The sequence below is a fragment of the Canis aureus genome, chromosome 30 (assembly GCF_053574225.1).
Source record: "Canis aureus isolate CA01 chromosome 30, VMU_Caureus_v.1.0, whole genome shotgun sequence".
Lineage (NCBI taxonomy): Eukaryota > Metazoa > Chordata > Mammalia > Carnivora > Canidae > Canis > Canis aureus.
In genome coordinates, this window is record NC_135640.1 from 25375562 (window position 1) to 25392395 (window position 16834).

Sequence of the window (16834 nt, forward strand, 5' to 3'; positions counted from 1 at the left end):
CTCAAACTTTCCCTTCAATCCAACACCCATGTTCATTTTATTTCCTAAATAGCCCTCAAATCTACCCACTCTGTTTTCGTTTCCACTGTTTTCCATGGAAAACCTTGTCATTGTCTTCTTTCGTCTTCACTAACAAATCTCCCTGAGTCCATACTGGTTTCCTTTCTACTTAAAATGCTCTGGTGACATTCCTGTGCCCTGAGAATAAAGACTTACTAAACTAAAGGCCTTTCCCAGTAAGAAGAAAGCTGGAGCCCATCCCAGCCCCAGCACCACCACTCTGATTGCTCTGATGAGGGCTGGGGCACTTGGGCAAGATGGCCATATGGCTTCTTATTTAGGACAATTCATTACCTACCAGGAGTGTCTCCAAGTGTAGACATTCCTTCCCTGGGTGTTGTGGTTTAAGCCACAAAAAGTGCACCCAAGATTGTTTGACGTCTGTCCCTTCAAGTGTCCATAATGCCGGGACCCAAGGGAGGTGAAGGCTTTGTGGTCAAGCCCTGTGGCCTGGCTTGGTCCTGCTCTGTTGTTGAGGATGTGCAGAATGTGCTTTCTGAGTGCACAGTCCATGACAGGACTGCAGGCATTCATTTCATCTACTCTAGAGAAGGCAGGCAGAGTGGTCAGGCTTTTGTTGAACTTGAATTAGAAAATGATGTAAAAATGGCCCTTAAAAAAGCCAGGGAAAGCATGGGATACCAGTATACTGAGGTGTCCAAGTCCCACAGAACCAAAAGGGATTAGATGTTGAGGCACACCAGTCCAAACGGTGTCAACATCTCCAATGACTCTTTGTGTGGCTCCAAGGATTCCCATTTGAATGCACCAAGAAAGAAATTGTTCAGTCCTCAGGTTGAAAATTGTGCCAAATGGAAACACATTGCCTGTGACCCGAAGGGCAAGTTTACAGAGGAAATCCTTGTGCAGCTTGCCTCTCCGGAATTAGCTGACAAGGCCCTAAAGAAACATAAGGAAAGAATTAGGCACAGATATAGTGAAGAAAGTGCTCAAGAGCAGTCAGGAAGAAGTTAGGTCAGACTTGGATCCCCCTCTGAAGTTCATGTCCATACAGCGGTGGAGGTGGGAGGGTCTTATGACTGCCCTGGAACAGTCAGGGGGTATATTGGCATTGTCCAGCCAGTGAACCTGGAGGAGATGAGGTCTGAATAATTAAGCCTGCTTAATAGTGCAGGCTATGGGGGCAACAAAGAGTACTGCAGCCTTAGCAATGGCTACGGCTTCACCATCCATCTGTTTGGAAGAGACCTCAGGTTCTGTCTCTCGGGGATGTATGATCACAGATACAGAGATGGAAGTTCACTGTCCGTGGTACCACTGGACGTTGCGTCCACATGACAGAGCTGCCATACAAAGCCACAGAGAATGACATTTACAAATTCTTTCTCTTCAAGCCTGTGAGAGTCCACACTGGGATTGTCTCTGATGGAAGAGTGACCAGGGAAATGGGTGCTGAGTTTGAAACTCATAAAGAAGCAATGCAACAATGTCCAAAGACCTGGCCAACATGCAAAACATATAGAGAGCTTTTCCTGAACTCCATACCTGGAGCTAGCAATGGGACATCTAGTAGCCAGATGATTCAAGGCATGAGGACATCAGCCCCGTCCACTTGCAGTGGCCTCGACAGCCAGCACTGTGAGTGGCTATTGAGAGGCTGTTACTTTTATGGAGGCCAGAATAGCATGGGTGGATATGACTAGTTTGGGAGGAGCATTTTTGAGTTATTGCAATCAAATTTTCACAGGCAGCCAACAAGCAGTGAAAAGCAATTATTACTCTAGAGGAAGCTGTAGGGACCCATTTTGCACCGTGAGTTGTGAAATCTGGATTTAAAAAATCACCTCTTCAGGGTTTTCTCATGTAAACTTTCTTCTAGCATGTGATAATGAGTAAACTAAAACTCCTTTCAGCTTTTCTCAATTAACATCTTGGTGGTGTACTTCAGAGTGCTCCTACCTGACTTAAAGTGGTTTTAAGTACATTAAATGGATCCTTTTGTACCACATCCCTGTGGACACCTTGGTAAGGCATGCTTTTTTTTTTGGAAAACTCAAGGTGTTATATCCCTAATTGAAAGAGGAACATTTCTCATGTTTGTTTGTTCTAGTTTATTTTCATTTCAAATCTTTTAGGTTAAGTTGAAGCTTTTAAAAATAAGTTTGTTTTGAAAATTGAGACACATTGCTGATATTGTAGGAATTGGTGAGGCCTTGATTTAAACCTTGCTTTGTAGTGTGATTTCCTTTTGAGTATATTTTCCTAAGTGAAGTTTGTCATAGTTTTCATTACCTGTTGTTTTTTCTTAAAGATTTTTTTTCACATACACAAAAAATTTAAATAATAAAATAAAGCCTAAACTAAACTCCAAAAGATGATCTTCTATACTGAATAATCTGGTCACTGACCAACTCTCCAGCTTCATATGGAACTACTCTCTCTGTCTTTTAATTCCCAAATCTCAAGGCTTCTTTAGGGCCTCCTGCTACTTCAAACTCAAATACGTAAGAAGGTATCAGCAAAAATGGCTGAGTCAAGACTTCCAAAATTTTTCCTCTTCCATAAAAGAAGTGGAAAAACTCACAAAGATTTTCAAAAATTAACTTTTGCAAAACTCTGAAAATTAATAAGATACTTTTAGTAATTCAAGGAATATGTATTCAGGAAAAGTAATGGATTCTTGGTAAGAACAGCAAGCATTATAGTGATTTAATATGCCCACGTTGCATTCACCAGGTTCCAGTTCTGAGAAAGTCTTGAAAATAAACAGCCCAGAAACATGATGAAAATCTGCAGTCTTGTAGCCATTGGAGATGGCAGAGTGGGATCAGAGCTCCTTCAATATCTTATTCCAGAAAATGATTATTTAATTATCCAGTCATTCCCTGGAAGAACCAACCCCACTTGCAAGTCTGTCTTTAACTAACCTGACTCCGAGCACCGTGTGTGAAAAGTCGTTGCCCCAGTGCATTTTGTTTTTGATTTGTAAATCTTTTCTTTTCCTCTACCTCATTTACGATACAACTGCATAAAGAAATGATTATAAATCTATATTGCTGAATATGCATGGTGCATAATAATGGGATTTGTATGAAAATAACAGTACAAAGGGAAGCAGTGGGTAATGAGTTATAGAAAAGTCAAGTTTTTATATATAATTGAAATTAAGTTGATATTAATCCTAACTAGATTGTTATAAATTAAGATATTAACTGGACTCCTCAGAGCAACCACTAAGAAAATAACTCAGTAAAGGAATATATAAAAACACTATGATATGATAAATAACTCAAGTAAAAATGAGCAGTTTTTTTCAATAATTTCTCTAAAAAAATACAAATGGCCAATAAACACACAAAAGGATATTCAACATTACTAATGATTAAAGAATGAAAATCTAAATGACAATGAGTTCGTATCTCCTATTTTCTAGGATGACTATAATAAAAAAAAAAAAAAAGCTACCTGTAGTAAATGTTGGAGAGGCTACGGAGAAAATGGAACCATTACACATTGCTAGTGGGAATATAAAATGGTATCACCACAGTTTGGTAGTTCCTCAAAAAATTAAGTATAGGGCTACCATGTGATCCAATAATCCCACTCCCAATTATATGCCCAAAAGAATAAAAAAGAATGTTCCCACAAAGAATTGTACACAAATGTTCATAGCAGCATTATTTATAAGAGCCAAAAAAAGAAATAAGTCAAATGTCCATCGCCTGATGAAGAGGATAAACAAATCCAAACAATTAAATATTACTTAGAATCACAAAATATTATTTAGATTTATAAAACATTATAATTCATAAACAAATGAAGTATTAATATATGTATGCTACAATATGGATTAACCTCAAAAACTTTATGCTTAATGAAAGAAGCCAGAGACAATGGCTCCATATTGTATGATTCCATTTATATGAAATGCTCAGCATCAGCAAATCCATTTTGACAAGGTAGATTAGGGGATGCGAAGGGGTAATCGGAAGTGACTGGTAAGAAACATAAATTAGGGTTTATTTACGGGGTGATAAAAATGTTTTGGAATTAGATAGTAATGATAGTTGCACAATCTTGTGAGTATACTAAAGACCACTGAATTGTATGCTTCGAAAAGGTAAAATCTCTTTTTACTCTATCTCAATTAAACTTAACTTTAAAAATGTGTATTATACCTCAGTTTCATAGCACTTGTCAGTGTTGTATTTTTATTTCATTTATAATCATTTAAAAATGCTTTTTCTCTTACTAAGCTATAAGCTTCCTGAAGGCAGAAATCTGATCTGTTTTTGATTAGTGTTATATACTCAGTGTCTAATTCAATGCATTACTCATAGTAAGTGCTAAATAAATAATAGTGTATTATGGAATACAACTGTTCATAGTGAATAAAGGTGATATGGCCCCAAACAATGTCTGGCAAATGGATCAAAGGCAAAAAGACTGTATGTTCAAGCTATGGTATATATGATTCGCTTACATCAATCAAGTAGTACAATGTCTTTTCATCTCTGCATCTGATTCAGTTTATAGATTAATAATCTGCAATTCACTTTCACCTATAATAAATGCATTATTTAAAATCATTTCACTTGCGGTGCCTGGGTGGCTCAGTCAGTTGGGCAACGGAATTTTGATTTCTGCTCAGGTCACAATCTCAGAGTTGTGAGATTAGGCCCCACATTGGGCTGTGAGTGCTCAGTGGAGAGTCTGCTTTGAGATTCTCTGTCTCCTTCTCCCTCTTCTCCTCCCCTCCTCATGCTCTCTCTCTCTCTCTCTCTCAAATAAATAAGTGAATATACACAAAAAGTTAATATATAAAATCATTTCATTTGCTCAAATAGAATTTAGACACATAATCACAGGCTTCTGAAATGGATATTCTTTTCAAGGAAAAAAATAATAGACTAGAGGGTCTGAAAGTTTTTAGTAAACAATGTTAATGCATATAGAGTGAATATAATAAATGCAAAAGAGGCAAAATTCTATCATTTAGACCTGAAATATAAAATTTCTATAAATAAAAGGATATTGGTAAAACAAATTTTTGCTAAAACAATTTAAAAACAAGTTTGAATGTCTTATTTAATATATTTTTAAAGATTTATTTATTTATTTATTTATTTATTTATTTATTTATTTATGAGAGAGAGAGAGAGAGCCAGAGGTTGCAGGAGGAGCAGAGGAAGAGGGACAAGCAGACTCTGTGCTGAGCACAGAGCCAATGCCAGGCTTGATCTCAGGACCCTGAGATTGTGACCTGAGCCAAAACCAAGAGTCAGACACAACCTATTGAACCAATTAGGAGACCTTTATTCAATAAAGGTCATTCCGCATTTGCCGAATGAAAACCAAAGCTATTTGTATTAGAAAAAGAATACATACATTGGCATTATGTTGTTAGCTAGAATGTTTTCCATCCATATAACTTAGAAGATCTTGATATAATCTGAAAAACGATGCAGCAAGGAGACAGTTTCTGAAAACTGATTGGGTAGAGACTCATCAAAAAAAAAAGTAGAAATGTGAATCTACCCACTATCAAGTTATGAGCCAGGTGAAACTGTCTGATCTGGAGTAGGAAAAAAAAAAAAAAAAGATATCAAGAAAAGAACCACGGCTTCTTTTTGACTCTCATGCTGTCACCTTTCCTCTTTCTGCAGACTCTAGGAATATTCAGCATGTGCAAACTGGGCTCCAGGAAGAACAAAAGAAACTCAGACAGATAAAAGTAGTCAATGTATAAGAAATGTATCTTCCTGCAAGAGAGAAGTTTTGTACTGGGGTTCCCAAGGATTCCTATGACAAGTTTCTGAGCACAGAAGGGATATTGAAACCCAGTTGATACTATGACATTTCCCATATCAACAGCTACTAAAGGAAGCAAAGGACATTCAAAAGACAAATCATTCTTCACTGATGAACTTCTGGGCAATCTAAGGATGAGTGTTTATCCCCACCACCAAATTTGTGAAGGCCTAGGGTAGACACTCTCCAAAAGAATCAATGAAAAAAGATTCTGGGTTCTGAGTATTAAGAGCAAGGGGTTGAGGAACTGAGTTGTCAGACATCTAGGGTCATATGTTTTTCCAACTTTTTTGAAAGGAATTTAAACAGAAAAGTTCAAAGAACAATATAGCCACAACAACGCTAAGATGAAAAGGTATTTGACATCACCGAAAACAGGCTTTCTGGGTTTCATGTTGCATACGTTCACTTTTGTTATGATATAAATTTTTTTACTTTTTAGTCGGCTTTTTATAACTCTGTCAAAACATGCAGGAAGAAAATAAGCTGCCCGCTTCTGTATGGTCTCTATGAATCACTTCCTAAAATGTTGGGAAATCCATAAATTCATTTTAAAAAGCTATCATTTCTAGCAGTCACAGCAAGTAGTTTGCAGGTAGTAAAGAACAACATAGTCTCCATCCTCAAAGGGTTTGCAATATAATGGTGAGCCTAGAATATGGACATCAAAAAACAAGGCATTGACCTTATTAATAACAAGTCATATTGATAGAATATGCCCTTAATATGTATGATGTGATGAGAAGGACATTTTACATCTGTGTTCTCCTTCCCCAGAATCCATAATCCTGGTTTAAAAACATCAGGCAAATTCCAACTGAGGGGCATTCTACAAAATACTGACTAGTACTCCTCAAAACTGCCAAGATTAGAAGCAAGGAAAGTCTTAGCAACTGTCCCAGTCAAGAGGAGCCTGAAGAGATTGAACAACCAAATGTGAGGTGATGTCCTTGACAGACCCCTCGGAGAGAAAAAGTGCACCAAGTAAAAACTAAGGTAACCTGAACAAACCATGGACTTTAATTCATAATAGTGTATCAATGTCAGTTCCTCAGTTATAGCAAATATTCCATGCATAAGGTAAGATGTAAACAGGAAGACTAAGCATGGAGTATATGGGAACTATGTATCATCTCCAAAACCTTTCTGCAAGTCTAAAACCAGTCCAAAAATATAAATTTAAGCACATAAAGCAAAGGAATACATAAACCCTGTAAGAAAAACTCAAAGCCATAAATCTATGTGTAGCTTTTCATCTAGACTTGTGTTAATCAGATATCATCTGGGGTTGCTGTTACTTGAAATTTGTCTTTAGAATTATCTCCACTAACCAAACCCACTTTTTGTGCAAAACCTACTCTTGTCCCAAGATTTCTCAACATTTCCAGGCAGCTTCAGGACATCTGGTTAACTCTAGTTGCAAAAGTCCTTTTCTGATCAATCACTGATATTATTTTGGTTTTTCTCCTGTGACCAATTTCTTCTCTCCTTTCTGCTAAAGAATTCATATATTCCCTCATTCACAAATACCACTAAAACCTAAAAGTCATAGACAGACACCCCCTTACTCACCTCCCAAACTCCCACCCAAAAACTCAGCAGTTTCTAGAGGAGGAAGCTTGGATAAAATTAGATTGGTTTTTGTTTATTTGTCTAAATTGTTTCAATAGAGAAGCCCCTGGAGCAAATGCCTATAGTATTATATTCACAATGTTTGTATAGTACAGGTAAGTAACACTGAAAGTACACAAATGATCTCTTCCTGCTCTTTGGATAGAGAAGGTCATGAGGTTTCATGTCAGTAAATCAGTATAACCTGGGGGCCATACCAACAATGAACTCAGTATCTTTTCTGTAACACCCCACCACCACCACCACCACCAACAGCAACTTTCTGTTAATCAGCGTCCTGGTGGGAGGTGAGTCTTCTCAGAAAACAGACTATTTAAAGGCTTGAGAACTAAAAATGGATATGGTGATAGGGATCAACAAAACAGGGAAGCCATTGCTTATCCTAGGCCTAAAGGGGCAAGGAAAGGAAGCAGTGGTATCGGATCCAGGTGTTCTCAAGGATATTGAGGTTTTGCAGAATCCTGTCTTGAAGAGGAAAGGAGGAGGATAAATAGGCTGCATTCTTTCTCCTTCTTTCATCCACTCTTCTGCAAGTGCTTCCCACTGACCAAGTCCAGCTGGAAACGTAGAAAAAGAAACTCTACAGGAACCATTCTTCTGTGGCACAGAGCAGGGAGAGAAGAGCAGAGGATGGAACCATGAACCAGCACATGGCCTCACTGTAAATACCAAAAGCATTCGAATACAACAACCTTTATTAAAAATTGCCAGCCCCTCTTAAGAATGTATCTTGTATCCTCCCATCCATCCAACTTATTTCCTCTCATATCATCACTTGGAAACTTTAGCTTTCTACTCTCTGCTTGCTTCTAGGCCTCCACTGCCTTCTATACCACCAAAGAGCGATTATTGAGTGGTTCTCCAGTGGCCATTTCTTCAGGTTCTCTTCTTCTATAGTAAAGACATAGCTGTGACTTAGGAATTTCTAACTTTCTTGCTGCACTCTAGACTCTGGGAGAGGAGGGAAAGAGTAATAAAGTAAAATAAAACTCATTCCCCATCCACTGGAACATATACGTGACTGCTATCGATTTTACCTTTAAATATTTTTCTCTGTTATGTTGTCTAATGGAGAAAATTGAGCAAAAGCATGAAGACGGAGATAACTGTGCAAATGTACTCCAAAACTAACAATTGATGAGACCTTGGTATTTTTAAATTAAAAAAAATAAATTGGGCAGCCCGGGTGGCTCAGCAGTTTAGTGCCGCCTTCAGCCCAGGGCCCGATCCTGGAGACCCGGGATGGAGTCCTGCATCGCACTCCCTGCATGGAGCCTGCTTCTCCCTCTGCCTGTGTCTCTGCCTCTCTCTCTCTCTCTCTCTCTCTCTCTCTGTCTCTCATGAATGAATAAATAAAATCTTTAAAAAATAAAATAATAAAATAAAATAAAATAAAATAAAATAAAATAAAAATAAAAAAATAAATTAACGAAAAATAAACATCTACTATAAAGCATTGGTGATGAGTTGAATGAGCAAAGCAACCTAGAACTTACTAACTTTGTATCCCTATTATAAAGGAAAATGTTTTAAAGAATCATAGTAAGAAAAAAAAAAAAAAAGGGATCCCTGGGTGGCGCAGCAGTTTGGCGCCTGCCTTTGGCCCAGGGCTCGATCCTGGAGACCCAGGGTCGAATCCCACGTCGGGCTCCCGGTGCATGGAGCCTGCTTCTCCCTCTGCCTGTGTCTCTGCCTCTCTCTCTCTCTCTGTGTGTGACTATCATAAATAAATAAAAATTTTTAAAAAAGAGAAAAAAAAATAAAGAATCATAGTAAATCATATGCTACCATGTGATTAGTAACCCCTCCTTTTTATAATGAAAGTATTAGTTTGGGCAATATTAATTGCTGGAATGAAAAGAGGTTTATTTCCCACTTACCTAATAGTTATTGGGCCATAGATGCATCCATTTACATAAAGACACAGGGACCTAGATTCTTTCCATTTTGTGGCTTTGCTATTCCTTAGAGCCTTCCTGTCATCTCATTTGGGCAATAGAGGGAAAAATCCATCTTTCTCACTTGGAACCATAATTTCTTCCAAGAAGCAATGGCACAAAACTGGCATACAGCAGTCTTCCATGCCCATTCTATTGGCCAGAACTCATGCATATTGTCACATTTAGCTTTAGAAACTAGTAAATGTAGGTTGGCTATGTGCCCAAGAAGAGGAAATTGATTTTTGGTGGATAGCTCTATTACAGAAGGGTCATGAGAATGAATACTTAAACATTTAACAATGTCTGAACAATCATTTCACCTTTTGGTATTTAAAGTTAATATTTTTATGAAGTTAAATATGACAAGATAAAGTAAGCCTCTGTTTATATACGTTAATTTAAAATGTTCATGTTTAATTGGCATAGATTGAGCAAAATAATGTATCTTTACTTTAACGATTGGGAAGCAACTGGGACAAAATGTCCTACCATATGCTATTTTCCCATTTGGGCTCATCCCAGGGAAGCTGGGTTATGAAGCAATATCGACAATTACAATAACAGAATAAAACATAAAAGAACATACCTTTATTTCTACCTATCTAGATAAAATAGTTTATTCTCTTAGTACTTCTGAAAACTAGAATAAAATTTCTCATCATTAATGAATTACCTTCAATCATTTAATTGGGAATAATCAAATATCTCTGCTAAGGAAAAGGAAAGAGTGAAATAGCCAAGCACTCTAAAGTTCAAGATTAGTAACCAATTCCTCTTTATACTTGCCCTACTTCTTGTTTAAGTAAGAATCATTAATGAATCAACATAAAAATCAATTAAGTTTTATCTGTTTTTTAGTAATATAATCAACTTCTACTCTGCTTTTCTAGGTCAGGCATTGTGCTATTTGGTGATCATAGATGTCTTATTAAGATGATAACCAAGGGGCAGGTTAGGTGTCTTACTTCAGCTCAGGTCATGATCTCAGGGTCCTGGGATCAAGCCCCAAACCCCACATTACCAGGATCCCCGCTCAGTGGGAGTCTGCTGGTCCCTCTTTCCATGTCCTTCTCCCTCCTCTTCCTCTCCTCTCCCTTCCTCTTGCTTTTTTTCTCTCTCTCTTTCAAATAAATAAAATCTTTTCTAAAAAAGATGATAACCAAAAGCTTATAGTTTAGTAATTGCTAATAAACTTTTACTATGTGTGTTGTGCCCAAGATTGCGAATTCAAGAAACCACCAAGGAGCTGACACTGATGCAAGTACACGAAGGTTTATTTACAAGCTCGAGCTTGGGTCCAAGTATACTCCACACAGCAGAGCAGGGGCTTGGACCCCAAAGTGGATTATAGCTGGGTTTTTTATGGGTTTGTCTAAGGGATTTTCAGAAGAGGTGGAGGAATTTTTTTTTTTTTCCATTCCAATATGGGAGGAAAGGGTGGGGGAGTTTCTTAAGATCTGATATGGGATTCTCTGAGCTCTGTTGTCTTTCTGATATGGGAGTTCCTGCTGAGGGCATTCTGAGCTTTGTTCTCATTCTAATATGGGGCTTAACTGAAGTAAGGTAAAGTTCAGCTCTTATTCACAGGGGCCTAAGATGGCTGTACTTATGTTAATGCTAAATTTGAGGTGGAATGGCCTTAATTTTTCTCGGCCTCCACAATGTGGTTATTCGATCCACAAATATCCTATGGAATAGGTGCTATTACTCCCATCTTATAGTAAGAACATTTAGATTCATAGAGACATCAAACAACTTCTCAAGGTCTAATGATTGAGTTAGGACCCACACCCAAGTCCCTGGTTCATCCCTCTACTACATGTGACTACTGTTGCATTCTATTTGAAATGCACTGTACTTGAAACTTCAGTGTGGCCTGTTTTTTTTTTTTTTTTTTTTTTTTTTTTTTACCTTGTCTAATTTTAAATTTATATTTTCTACTGTAATATTAAAAAACAGTACTCATTATATATGTAGTCTTACTTCCAATTTCTAATATTGTATGTTTTCCTAGCAGGGCAAGCATGGTGTATTTTTCTTTAGAGTGTGGGGTTTGCTGACCTTTTCTAATGAGTAAACAGTGCCATCTTCTGTCTATGTTCTCATAAGCAGGTGGAAATACAGTCTGGAAAGACTAGGCTAGCAGAGATCCGTGACAGGAAGCAAGGAATCTGGAGAGTTTATCATCTTGGCAATATGTAGCACATCTTTGAACACTTGCAAAGAGGCTAATTGTTTGAAAGGCCTCTCAGGGCAGATTCGTGTGAAAAAAAAACACAGTTCTGTGTGATTAATTATCTGAAACCTTTGGATGTGGAAGGAAGAGGTAGGAGGCAGGAGGGAGACAGAAATAGGTGGCAAGTGGTTATAATGATTCAAGGTTGACATCATTGAAAGAATAAAGTAAGCAATTCTCTCATTTGTTCTATAATTAGTTTATTCATTCCCTTCCATATCCACCTTCAGAGAAATGTGCTTGATGTTTGTCACAAAAGAAAAAGGAAAAAGATAGAGGTGGAATAATATATTAAATCCTTAAGATTTAATACTAGAAAAAATACTTTCTCTCTCTGCATATTAAACACAATTGTCAAAACCTGGGCACACGTGACAGCTTATATAAATGTGAAAATCTAAGTTTGGACATTCAGCCAGGAAAACATGTTTGTTTTTGTTTTTGTTTTTGTTTTGCAGTTTTTAGGTATTTGTTTGCGAATCTATGCTATTTTGCAAAAAGTATTTTTAGTCTCCTCATACTTTCTAGCCATCTCATGAAAGAAAAAAAAATAGGTTAAGTTTTATCAAGATTTACATGGGTTCATTTAAATATTTCTATCTCACAGTGCTTACCTTTCAGGAATCTAGATGAGCTTTAAGCTTTAGGAGTAGCAGCTCCTTTCAGAAATGTTTATGATGAGGGCTCCTGGGTGGCTCCGTTGTTTGAGAGTCTGCCTTTGGCTCAGGTCATAATCCTGAGGTCCTGGGACTGAGTCCCTCATCAGGCTCCCCACTGAAAGCCTACTTCTCCCTCTGCCTATGTCTCTGCCTTTCTCTCTCTCTCATGAATAAATAAATAAAATATTTTTTTAAAAAAAGAAATGTTTATGATGTTAATCATGTTAACTGCCCACAATATAGTTGTTTTTCTAAGAAATTGGAAGAGATGGTGGGAACCCCCAAGGGAAGTAACTAACATTGCTGAAGTTCTCTTAGTCTGGGGAACTCCAGACAGTGATAAATCGAGAGCATGAATGAAAGGCAGCTTAAATCCATATCCGAAAATTATGGCTTCTGTGAGGATATTGCCCTCTATATCATAGTGCATATTCGGAGATAAAGCAGGGACAATGACTATGTGTGTGTAAAATAAATGTATAATTAGAAATTTCTCCATATTGCTCAATTTTGGGCAAATAATTATAATCTACCTCTTTATTATGTCCATCTGCTTTTCTCAGTCTTTTACCAAAATGATGTAAAGTGAGTTTTCCTACTATGTATGAGGTTAATTTTCATTATGTCAAGAGTTACTCCAAAGATTCTCCAAATCCCCAAACACATTTCAATTCATTTGCATTTGGGTTTTATGTGATGCTGCAGAGTGATCAGTGCTGGACAGAGGAGCTTGGACTTTGGGGGCTTAGTGAAATTAACAGACAACTTACTAACATGTCTCCAAGAAAGCTGGATATCTAAGATTTGAAATCTTAGATTTGAAATTCTCTGAAGAGAATCTTTCATCCAATGCTGAGTATTCTATATGGGCATCCTTAACCCACTCCTAGTTGTCCCCTAATATCTCATTCTATTCAACATTAGCCAAGAGGTATCACACTTTGACTTTATGTTAAACACATTTTGGAAAACCCAGTATTACCTGTTTATTTGAAAGTCAACACAAGAAACTTACCTTTCTAGATTGGCATATCTATTTCTATAGATTCATTAATGTGAACATTTAATTATTTCTGTTTGCAGGACAGTCATCATGTGATACCACGGGCATAACATGTCAGCATATGACGTGATTACACTGATCTGAAAAAATGCATGTATATATTCATTTCTCATTTCATAAAACTGCAATACTCTCTACAATTATTTTTCTTTTAAATGAAGTCATTCCCTAAGCATACATAATGCAAATCATTATGAAACTCTTAATATCCTGTTGCCTCTCTCTGGCTGTTGGTGAGCAGGAGTAAAGGCAACAAGGGTTCCATTTGCTGCAAACACTCCAAATGTCCTTACACAGGTCCCCAGGAGAATGAAATTTTGTCATTACTCCGTGGCTGTGATGCCTTGTGATGGAAAAAACCCAGGGTACATGCCACAATATGATTGAGTAATTATACTGACCAGTGTAATTAGGCTTGAGTTTTAACCAGAAGCTCTCTCAAACATATGATAACCTTTTCATACATGAGTCAAGTTTGCTCTCCTGTGAGCTCACCTCTGTTCATGGCTCTGGCCCATCCTAGTCACTTCACAGGACTTTCTCCAAAAGGCAGCTCATTAGACCACTTGTGGTATTTTTTCTGACAACTGTTTATGCTTATATCCAACTTATCCTTATCTCCAATAAGTTTGATATATATAGATTGGATTATTATCTCTTGTGTTCTTATAGGTAAGTCACTTATATGTGCATTAATTTCCTAAGGCTGTCATAAATAAATATATACATTTATTTACTATAATAGCCTTAAGGTAAAAGTCCCATGGCCAGGGAAACTGGGAGTAGTGTTGGCATAGCTTCAGTCTTTGCTGACACTTGAACTTTACTGAATTAACTTCCCTTGTGTGTTCTTAACTCGGCTTTGTCCTGAAGTCAACAGAATGAAAATGACCATTTTCCATAATTCTACCGATACCTTCTCCTCTCTCTCAGTCTCTTGCTCTTTCTTTTCCCTCTCCCCCTTGGTCCATCTTTCTCTTTTTTTAAATGAGTAGCTAGTATAATTTCTCCTAAGTATTCTAATTAACTAGCCTCATTTCATTTCCAATTAACCTTAATGACTTTCCCGCTTGCTAGAAAATATACTCATCCTTGAATACATACAGCCCATTCAAATGTTGACTCTATCTGTTACAGGGTTATAGGTTGTAAGCTTCTAAAGTATTCTTCCTCACTGAAATTTGAGAAAAGTGGAAGGTTATATATTACCTTTTATAAAAATAAAAGTGTTACCAACACCTAATAAGATATAGCTCAATAGACAAATATGTTGAAGAAAGTAAGTGATACATCATAGACTATAAGCATGGGAAATCCAGAGATAGTTGGTAGTTATTAATTTTCTAGTGAATATAGTGTTTTTTTTTAAAGCCTTTTTTTTTTTTTTTTTTTTAGTAATCTCCACATCCAACATGGGACTTGGACTCACAGCATGAGATCAAGAGTCACAAGCTCCACTAACTGAGCTAGCCAGGCACCTCGACATATTTTTGAACCACTCTTACATATCTTTAATTTTTTCTTCATTACGTCACTTTGACTAATGTATTTGGGGACAAAGTTCCCTCATCTTTAGGCTGCCTTGGACTCCTTCTCAGGATACCAATCAGTAACTCATCACAATTCATTCTACCTACAGTTTTCTAAGTAAAATAATAACAGTTCTATTTATTGATGGGTTGCATATATTAACAACTCTATTCGATGATAATACACACATATAATCCTATCAATGGCCTGGGAAGTATTAAGAAAATTTTTTTTAAATCTTTTATTTTTTTATTTTTATTTTTTAATTACTTATGATAGTAACAGAGAGAGAGAGAGAAGCAGAGACATAGGCAGAGGGAGAAGCAGGCTCCATGCACCGGGAGCCCAACGTGGGATTCGATCCTGGGTCTTCAGGATCGCGCCCTGGGCCAAAGGCAGGCGCCAAACCGCTGCGCCACCCAGGGATCCCATATTAAGAAATTTCTTTATGAAGAAATAGATATTCCAGTTTATTATAGTCCAAGCAGAGAGGTCAGTCTACCTCCCCAATATGGTGCAAAGCAGAAGCATAGTTGAGTTTCAAGACCAGGTATGCTATCTGACTTTAATGTTCTTTCATGTGCATTAAAATGGCTTGAAGACCACATATTAATTCTCCTCTTCAATAACTTTTTCCCTTAAACTATTCTTCTTTTTAAATAAGCATAATCTAGGGACTCTTGCAATCCCTCCATAGAAATCAGTAGTTGATATTTCCCATTAATCTCTGCATTAAAAATAACAAATTCAGAATTTATTTGAATTACATGGTCTCGATACAAATGCTAGTAAAGGAAGCCCAATGGCTCACACACAACATAACGCCCGGGTTTAACATTTTATCTGTCTTATTTTTTTATTTATCATACATTACTTATACCTAATTAGTTTGATACATATAAATTACTGTGTTTTTATTAGTAAGTCATTTATGCATGTATTATTTGCTAGGATGGCCATAATAAAATGACACAAACTGAATGACTTATACAATACAAATTTATTTTCTCACAGTTCTGGAAAATCATGGTGCCAACAGTGTTGGTCTCTCCTGCGGCCTTTCCTGGGCTTGCAGATGGCCACCCTCATGCTTCCTATTCACTCACATGCTTGCCTTGCACACATGCCTCCAAAATTTCTTTCTGTGTCCAAATCTCTTCTAGTAAGGATACCAGTCAGATTGGATTAGGGCCTACTCCTATGACCTCATTTAACCTTAATTACCTTTTTAGAGGCCTTACTTTCAAGTACAGTCACATTGTGAGGTGCTGGGAGTTAGGGCTTCAATACATATATTTTGGGTTGGGGCAGCACACAATTCAGCCCATAACAGTTTGCATAATCAGAAAATTATAGCATAGAGTATTAAATTTCTATTTGTGTAAAGAAGGAAAATATTACTGCAGGTTTTGAAGCAGTTCAAAGAAGGAGGTACAATTTGATCTGGTAGTCAAGTTTGCAGTAGACAAACAGAAGATAGGTGATTTTTTTCATGTCAGGGAATATTTCGAATATGTGAGTAACATAGATGGAATATGAGAAACACTACTATGGCAATGAATAAAAGTATGCTGAAGCCAGGAAGGCTGGAACTAGGGATGGCAGGAGTTTTAATCAAAGAGAAATAACCACTGGTTTAACAAGATACGTCTGGGGAGTTTGGTAAGTTACAGCTACAACCTAAATGATAAAGAAAAAACTTGTAAGTCTAAGAATAATCACTCCAAAAGAGATTGAAACCAAGTAAAGCAAGTTAAATAACAACAGTAGCAGGAACTATGAAACCTATTGAAAAGACCTTATCATAAGCACCTCAGAATTATTTAAGAATTTGATGTTCCACAAGGAGTGGGAAGGGGTAGTGGAGAAAGCTTTCCAGTAAAGAGTTTCAAGCTTTCCAGTAAAGAGTTTCAAGTGTTTGTGGTGTAAAGCTTTCATGGGG

The 16834-nt window shown here is 37.1% G+C and overlaps 1 pseudogene; it reads left to right on the forward strand.

Moving 5' to 3' along the window:
- The first annotated feature begins 462 nt into the window (after positions 1–462).
- On the forward strand, positions 463–1724 carry LOC144301616 (heterogeneous nuclear ribonucleoprotein F-like; annotated as a pseudogene).
- The last annotated feature ends 15110 nt before the right edge of the window (positions 1725–16834 follow it).